We start from the raw sequence: 8574 nt of genomic DNA, 5'->3' as shown, positions 1-8574 counted from the left end.
TTTCTCTCCCAGGATTATGGAATGTGGGAGTGTGGAGATAAGACTAACCAGGGCATTCCAGAATTGAATGAAAGCTCTGTGGAAATGGCCAAAGTGACAGTTCTGTTTTCCCTTCTGTATATTTTCATTGCTTTGCTTGGGTTCATTAAGTTTGGCTTTCATCTGATTAGCACATTTCTCAAAAAGTGAAAATCACATGCCACATAGACTCCGGAGAATGGAAAACATAGATCTACAAGGTGGGATTCCTGCTGGATGCTGGTGGCTTTTACCTGTAATCCTACTTATTCAAGAGGCTGAGGGCTGGAAAGGTGGCTCAGTGGTAGAGCGCTTGCCTCTCAGGCATGAAGCCCTGGGTTCAATTCCTCAGCACCACATAAGCAAAAAGAAAAAAAATCAAGAGGCTTAGATCTAAGGATCATAGTTCAAAAGCCAGCCTGGGAAAGGAAGCTTGTGAAACTTTTATCTCCAATTAATTTCTTTAAAAAAATTGGAAATACTGGGCTGGGAAGGTGGCTCAGTGGTAGAGCGCTTGCCTTGCATGCATGAGGCCCTAGGTTCAATTCCTCAGCACCCCATAAGCAAAAAGAAAAAAGCCGGAAGTGGCGCTGTGGCTCAAGTAGTATAATGCTAGCCTTGAGCTGAAGAGCTGAGGAACAGTGAGCACCCAGGCCCAGAGTTCAGGCCCCACGACCGGACCCAAATAAAAATGGAAATAAAGTTGTGGCCCAAGTGGTAGAGGACTAGCAAGTTAGACTTGAGCAAAAAAGCTCAGGAACAGCATCCTGGCTCTGAGTTCAGGCCCCAAGAAAAGCATAAAAAGGGGGGGGGGGAGGAAGAGGGAGAGAAGAGAGATTCCTATATTGAAATGGGCTTGTGGCAGAAAATGTTTTCTCTCTTCTAGCTGTCCATTCTGTCACAATCAGTCTGACCTTTTACTGTCAAGAAGCTGCAGGCTTGAAGTTGTCTTCCTTTCTGGGTTTTAGAGAGGGCTGAAGTGAGGAAAAGCAATTGAGCCTAGGATTTCAACACCAAATTGAGCAACATAGTAAGTTTCCCATCTCATAAAACAAAATATATCCAAAGGAAGAAGGGAGGGAAGAGACTAGGAGGACGGAGGGAAGAGAAAGAAGAGTAAAAGGGAAGAGAAAATAATTTTGTATGTATGCTGGGGTTTGAACTTAAGGACTAACCCCTTGCTTGGCTTGTGTTCTACCACTTGAGCCATGCCTCCAGCCTACCCTTTTGCTTGTGATTTTGAAGATGTAGTCTTGCAGATTTCCCTACCTGGTTTGTGTTGGAGCCATGGTCCTCTGGATCACAACCTCCTAAGGAGATAGAATGACAGGTGTGAGCCACTGCCTTCCAGCAAGAATATACTCTATAAACTAAAACAATATACACCTATGAGGTCAATCCAAACAGTGGCTTGTATGCCTTACTATAGACATTGAGTACTCCTCCTTCCATATCTCCTTGTCAAGATGAAAATATATTTTTTGGACAGAGTCAAAGATCTAGAGCCAGAATTCTTTTTACAAAACAATTTCATATCAATATGTCAGTTTATGAGTACAGTGTATCTTGGCAACTATCCTATCTATACATCTATATCTATCTGTCTATCTATGAAGGAAAACTGTTAGAAAATGTACTTTAAGATTCATTTTCTGGCCTGTAATCCTAGCTACTAAGGAGGATGAAATTTGAGGATTATAGTTCAAAGCCAGCCTAGGCAGGAAAGTCCATGAGACTCTTTATCTCCAATAAACCATGAGAAACCTGGAAGGGGTGCTGTGGCTCAAGTGGTAGAATGCTACCCTTGAGCTGAAGAGCTGAGGGACAGTGCCCAGGCCCAGAGTTCAAGCCCTACAACCTACAAAAATAAAAGATTCATTTTCTGGCCAGGCACCAGTGGATCATGCCTGTAAACCTAGCTACTCAGGAATCTGAGATCTGAGGATTACAGTTCAAAGTCAGCACAGGCACACAGTCCATGAAACTCTTACCTCCAATGAACTACCCTTAAAAAAAGAGCTACAAGTGGGACTGTGGCTCAGGTGGAAGAGCACTAGCCCTGAGCAAATGTAGTCCAGGGAGAGCACTCAGGCCATGAGTTCTAGCCCCAGGACTGGCAAAATGCACATGTGCACGCACACATGCACATGCACACACACACACACACACACACACACACACACAAATAAATTCACTTTCTGATATGCCAAAGTGCTCATGGTAAAAGCTAACCTGTTGATGAAAGAAAAGCCAACCTTGAATTTAATGCACACATACATGATGCTATGTAACTGTTAGAATTTCATTTTTTATTGGAATGTATGTTTATTAGTAATTCCTATCTGTGTTTCTAGGCAGCACCTGAGACGGTTGATGAACTGGATCTTTCTGGAGCCCATGGTGGACACAGGTCAGTGATCCACGTCCTTCCCAATAAAATCAAACACTGCCAGGTAACAGTTTCAGAGAGTAGGGAAGGAGAATCCCCAGAGGAAAGGCCCAAGCTCCAGTTTACAATCCCTACGTGGACACAGGTCAGTGATCCACGTCCTTCCCAATAAAATCAAACACTGCCAAGTAACAGTTTCAGAGAGGAGGGAAGGAGAATCCCCAGAGGAAAGGCCCAGGCTCCAGTTTACAATCCCTACCTTCCTAACTTGCTCTGCTGATTTTGCCTCAGATTTCTTATCAACAGATGAGCTTATTGTTTGTTCCCCTCCCCTGCTGCCTTAAGAGACAGGCTAGAGTGGATGAACCCAGACAATTTATTTAAGTGCTTTACAGCCAGAAAGTACTGTGCAGACATAAGACACAGTGCTGCTGTGTATATAAAGTTGGCAATCAAATCAACTTTATTTTGCTGGAGGCAAAATCTATTGCTTGTCCTTTCAGCACTCAAGTGGTTTACTGAGGTTTATTTCACACTTCACAAAGCACTGAGTTGGGTAGGGCTTGATGAACAGAATGGGTAGTGAAAGGGAGAAGAGATGGGAGAAATGCATATTAATAGAACCTCCTTGAAGTACAGATTACAGAAAGGAATAACAGTTGGACACTAGGGGACTCCATTAAGCAGATACTAGTCCATCATCAAACTCTTCTCCAGTGTGGGCTAGTGCTGCAGTCAGCCTCATACATAAAAACTTGTCAATGGAGAGTATCTGGTGGAAGCTTCTGTTTCCAGTCAGAAAGAGCTTAAGGGGAATGACTATAGCCATGAATCTTATAATGACATTTGGTCAGTGAGGGACCAAACTATAATAAGCTACACCTTCTATGTTTGTGTAAGTGTACTCTATGATGTTCATCGAATGATGAAATCACCTAATAGTGCATTTTCAAAATGTCTTCCTGGTATTTAGTGACTGTGGTTAAAGAACCAGGCCCATATACCAATAAGCTATAGAAAATAAAGTTTTACAACTCAGGTGTATCAGTGGAAAAATTTTACATGGCATATGCAAGTCCCTGAGTTTGAGTCCACAAACAAACAACAGCAACAGCAACAAAACTTTATTCTGAAGCTAAATTGTGCCACCTTTTTTTGGGAGGGGGGGTCAGTCATGGGGCCTGAACTCTGGGCCTGGGTGCTGTCCCTCTGCTCTTCAGCTCAAGGCTAGCGCCCTACCACTTGAGCCACAGCACCACTTCCAGCTTTTTCTGCTTATGTAGTGCTGAGGAATTGAACCCAGGGCCTCATGCATGCAAGGCAAGCGCTCTCCCACTGAGCCACCTTCCCAGCCCCTGTGCCACTTATCTTTACTCCACCTTCTACTTCTCTATATCTTCCCTCAGTAAAAATAGTCATTAATAGAGAATATTATATTTCTTGGGGTTTTGTTTAAGAAAGACATGCTAGTATGAATGTATCTTAACAAATGTGTCATTTAATGGGATATTGTGCACTTTCTGGCCAGCAGGATCTCAGAATCCACTGGGTCAATTGCTGGCTACCTGCCCTTGGGCTCAGATCTCTGTGACTCTAAGTCTCAGAGTCATTATGTGTAAATTGTACACATAATTCCTCATATGGAAGATATAATTAGCTTATATTTGTTGGAATCTGGTCTCATGTCTGTACATGTTAGACCTCAGTATTGGCTCCTGTCCCTACCCAAATGTTTCCTTATAATTCTAGCTGCCTTCCATGTTCACAATGCCTATTCCAACCACTTACTCTAGTGTCTTTAATATCTCTAAAAGATTCTAGGGCTAGAATAACTTGGTTGATCCTCATTTTGCTAAAGCATTCATGGGGTTTTCTGAGTTTGACTCCTTTAAACATTTTTTCTGGGTCACTCAAATAAACTAGGCCTATCTCACAGAAGCAACCATTTTTCATTGTTGGTCCTACATGCATGTTCTTTTCTAGATTGTATCTTCATAGACAGAACATCTTAGCCTGCTGACATAGATGGTACTGTAGTTTCTTCCCCAACACTTCCGAAAGATCCAGCCAACTGGAAGAGATCAGTAGTTCTCAGCATCAGTTCCAGAATAATCCATGCTCTATCCAACCCCTCCCTATTCTCCAACAGATAGGAAACATTGTTTTCCAGGTGCCATGTTTGTAGGACAAAGCTTAACTCCAAACTGGCAAACTCAGATGAATGTCCTCTTGGGGCTTTGGGGATGGTTCCTAGATAGCACATTTAATTACTGGTAGTTCTATAGGTTAGGCCTCCTCTTTGCTTTTCATTTCATCTATCTTGTTCTCCATGTTGCCAAGAGCATCAACATCTAAAGAGATTCACTCTGGACTTCTTTCCATTGTTTCTTTCCCAGCCTTTGCCATGGAAGATATGAACCAGTTGCCAAGATAGTATCACAGATGAAGTGTCATTTGGAGAATATTTTAACATAACTGCAGTTTTAGACTGTATAAAGCATATTTTCTTTCCTTTCAAAAAATACTGTATAGCATATATTATGTGAATGTGTATATTTATATATTTAAATGTAAGTAACCCATTTTAGAAACTCATTCCTTTGATGGACACTAGGTGACACTGTTGCTCTGGCTACCTCACATCCTAGTGGCCTGATTGTGGATGATGTATGCTTCCTCCATTTAATGCTGTCTTCATATGTTATAGGGTTGAAATCCCTTTCTTCTCAGATAGCTAGGAATCCAACTAGCCACAACCAGTTTTATATCTGCATACTTAATGCCACAATACTATTCTCTGTTCTAGAAATTTTTATAAGATTTAATAAATCCTCGCTGGTCTAATGAAGCAAATCAATTCATATACTAGAGGAAAAAAAACAGACATTGCAGTTGTTGTAAATAACTGGAAATTATTCAATCACAAATCAACTATTCATGGATTTTAGAGGACAAAACAGGCTTCGGGGATTGCTGTAAATAACTCCAAATTATTCAATCAAATATCAACTATTCATGGCTTTACTAATCAAATCTGAACCATGTCCAACCATGCAAAATGTACTTGTGTTAAACATTTGCAAAAGAGAAAAAGTCTGGCAAATATGAAAATATCACCAAAGTTAATTTTCACCTGCAGGAAACACTGTTATTTTAAGAAGAGAGAGCAGTACAACATAGGCAGGGCCCAATTCTGATTTCTAGGTAGCATTTTTTCTGTAAGATACACGTGAACTGTAACATGGGTTCATTCTGGATCTAGCTGTGCCAAATGCAATATGTGCCATGACAGGTTGCACATTTGCTCACTGCTCACTTTTGCATGAACAACATGTATATCTACTATGCCGTGCAAACTGAACGTGTGATCTACATTTTTTTTTTTGGTTGGTCAAGGGGCTTGAACTCTGGGCCTAGGTACTGTCCTTGAACTCTTCAGCTCAAAGCAAGTGTTCTGCCACTTGAACCACAGCGCCACTTCCGGTTTTCTGGTGGTTAACTGGAGATAACAGTCTCCAGGACTTTTCTGCCTGGGCTGGCTTTGAGCCACAATCCTCACATCTCAGCCTCCTGAGGAGCTAGGATTACAGGCCTGGGCCACTGGTGCCCAGCTCAAATTTTATATTTGTTTCTTTTTTTTGTTGGTTATGGGGCTTGAACTCTGGCATAAGCACTATCCCTCAGCTCTTCAGCTCAAGGCTAGTGGTCAACCACTTGAGTCACAGTGCCACTTTCGAGTTTTCTGTTTATGTGGTGCCAAGGAATTGAACCTAGGGTCTCATGTATATGAGACAAGTACTCTACCACTGAGCCACCTTTCCAGCCCCTAGATTTTTATATGAAGAAGTTCTTACGTCAATTTAACAATTGTGGGAAGTGAATACAGATGTAAATAAGAATTATTTACCTAAGATTTCTTTAGGTATTTTGATATGCTTTTAAGCCTTTAAATTTGGAGTTACACATTGAGAAGTACCTAATATTTGAGAACAAAGACCTCAATGATGTCGGTTACTTCTGACATGGAGGCCAAAGGGCAAGTATTGACCCCGGCAAGAGCTTGGCTTCAGTGAGCACTTGAGGCCTGGTCTCCATGCTTGGCTTGGATCTCTGCGCTGCCTCTAGGTCATGGGCAGCCCTGCAGCTGTGCTTCCCTGGTGGAGGCCAAAGGAGTCCAGCCTCAGGCAGGGAGGTGGGAAGATGGTCCCTTTCTCTCCCAGCAGCAGAGGCTGTCCCAGAGGAGTCACCAAGCACAGGGCCCAATGTGAGGATGAAGCCCTGGGCCCAAAACAGGAAGCCAAAATGAAACTGGAAAACATTGGTGGAAAGGCCAGAAATCTCAAGATCGCACCAATAAGCAGATTCTTTGGCTTGATTTTTTTTTTCCCTCTCTACCTTTCCTGGTCATTCCCTCTAGTATTATATGTGGCATTCTCTGTTGCACTCATCCTACAAGAAGGATCATGTCACTCACTGCTTTATGGAACTGCCAGAGTAAATAGCGGACACTCCGTGTCCACTTCCCCAGGCTGTGAGCCCGAGGCTCACCTGCTCTGAGGCTGGCATATCTCTCGAAGCTCTCCTCCTGCAGGCTACTTGCCTCACTTGAAATGAATACACAAAGTGCTAGGCCAGGGTCCTGGGGGGAGCAGCCTTCAGGGTGACAGCTGCCCCCATGAGCACTCAACGCAAGCTAGCATGCTCTCAGCAGTTTCTGAGCCCCTTCACCAGGTGAATGCCCACACAGAACTTCCTGGGGGAAGGTTGGCTGGGTCCTCATCAGGTACAGGTAGGTGGGCAGCAGTTGGTGCTAATGTGAGCCCAGCCACCTCAGGGTGGGGTACTGTCATAGCCAGTGTTAATTGGGAGTTGTTGTACAATGGTCTGACCTCAGTGACCACACCTGTCCCTGCCTGGTCTGAGCCCTCTAAGCTCAGTGTCCAGAGGCCAGTACTCTATTGAGGGTGGGCTGACAGGGGGGAGTTAAGTAATACACCAGAGCATGGGAGATTAATCTAGCAGGTGGCACACAATGTGGAATCAAAGAGCCATGTTCCTTCTGGGTAAGAGGCACCTGGTCATTTCGATGAGTGCTCTGTACCAGCTTTCATGCTGGAAGCAGTTCCAAAACGATGCTTGCCAGGTAACCCCTGAGGTTTCTGAAGGGCCATGTGTTACCTGTCTTGCAGAGGAAAGGAACAGCTCCCCATGCTCACCCATCAGACTCTGGAGGATATCGTATCAACTGGGGGGAACAGCAGGAGCAGTGGCTGCGCAGGAGAAGGCTGGATGGCGCCATCAACAGGGTCCTGGTGGGATTCTACCAGAAGGTGTGGAATATCCTGCAGAAGGTACACTGGGTGCTAGGATGGTTTGGTGCTTTGGGTCCAGGGACAGAAATCAGACCCCCTGCCCCCGCCTCTGCCTACCTGTGTGAGGCTCAGTATGAAATACCAGGTAGCAGGTAGCAGATGGCTGTAGAACAAACAAACACAACATCCAACCATAAGTAGCTCAGGTGAAGAACAGAGTTTCTCCACCTGGTCAGGACTGACATCGCTGGCTGAGTCTTTTTTTCCATGCACTAAAGTATGTATACCATACTTCACAAACCCAAACACAGGAGAACATGGCTGAAACCAACTTCCAAAATGATAATAGCATGAGAAAATAGACCCATCTCTTCTCTGTACCCTACAATCTGTCTCCTCCCACAATTGCTCCTGGTTATTCATACAGCTCTGGGGCCCCACTGAGCTTGTGCTGCCTCTACCATGCAGCACCAGTATGCTCCATTTAAAATTGTCTATGCAAATCAAGACTATTTTTCTAATGTCTTTTTAGCTCGTTTCACAGTAGGAAAGAAGAAAATATTCCCAAATGAGAATGTACTCAAGCCCCTCTGTACAGCAACATTACCATTTCATATGTATTCTTTTGGCCTTAGGGGCTCCTGGCAAGGCTCTAGACGGTGGGATTAAGCAACTGAGGTCTTCCTCAGGGTATCCACTGTTACCCACTGGTGCCTTTGCAGTGGAGCCCTTTGAATCTATAGAGGTCCATGGTCCACCACTCTCCCTATTTATTCAGGAGCCTGGAAGGGGGGAAGGCAGCACAGTTGCTGCCAGCTGGGGCGTGGGGAGGTGAAAATTGGCCAATTACACTAG

The sequence above is a fragment of the Dipodomys ordii genome, unplaced genomic scaffold (genome assembly GCF_000151885.1).
Source record: "Dipodomys ordii isolate 6190 unplaced genomic scaffold, Dord_2.0 Scaffold94, whole genome shotgun sequence".
NCBI lineage: Eukaryota > Metazoa > Chordata > Mammalia > Rodentia > Heteromyidae > Dipodomys > Dipodomys ordii.
The sequence above is the reverse complement of the archived record's forward strand: the minus strand, read 5'-3'. Positions refer to the sequence as shown.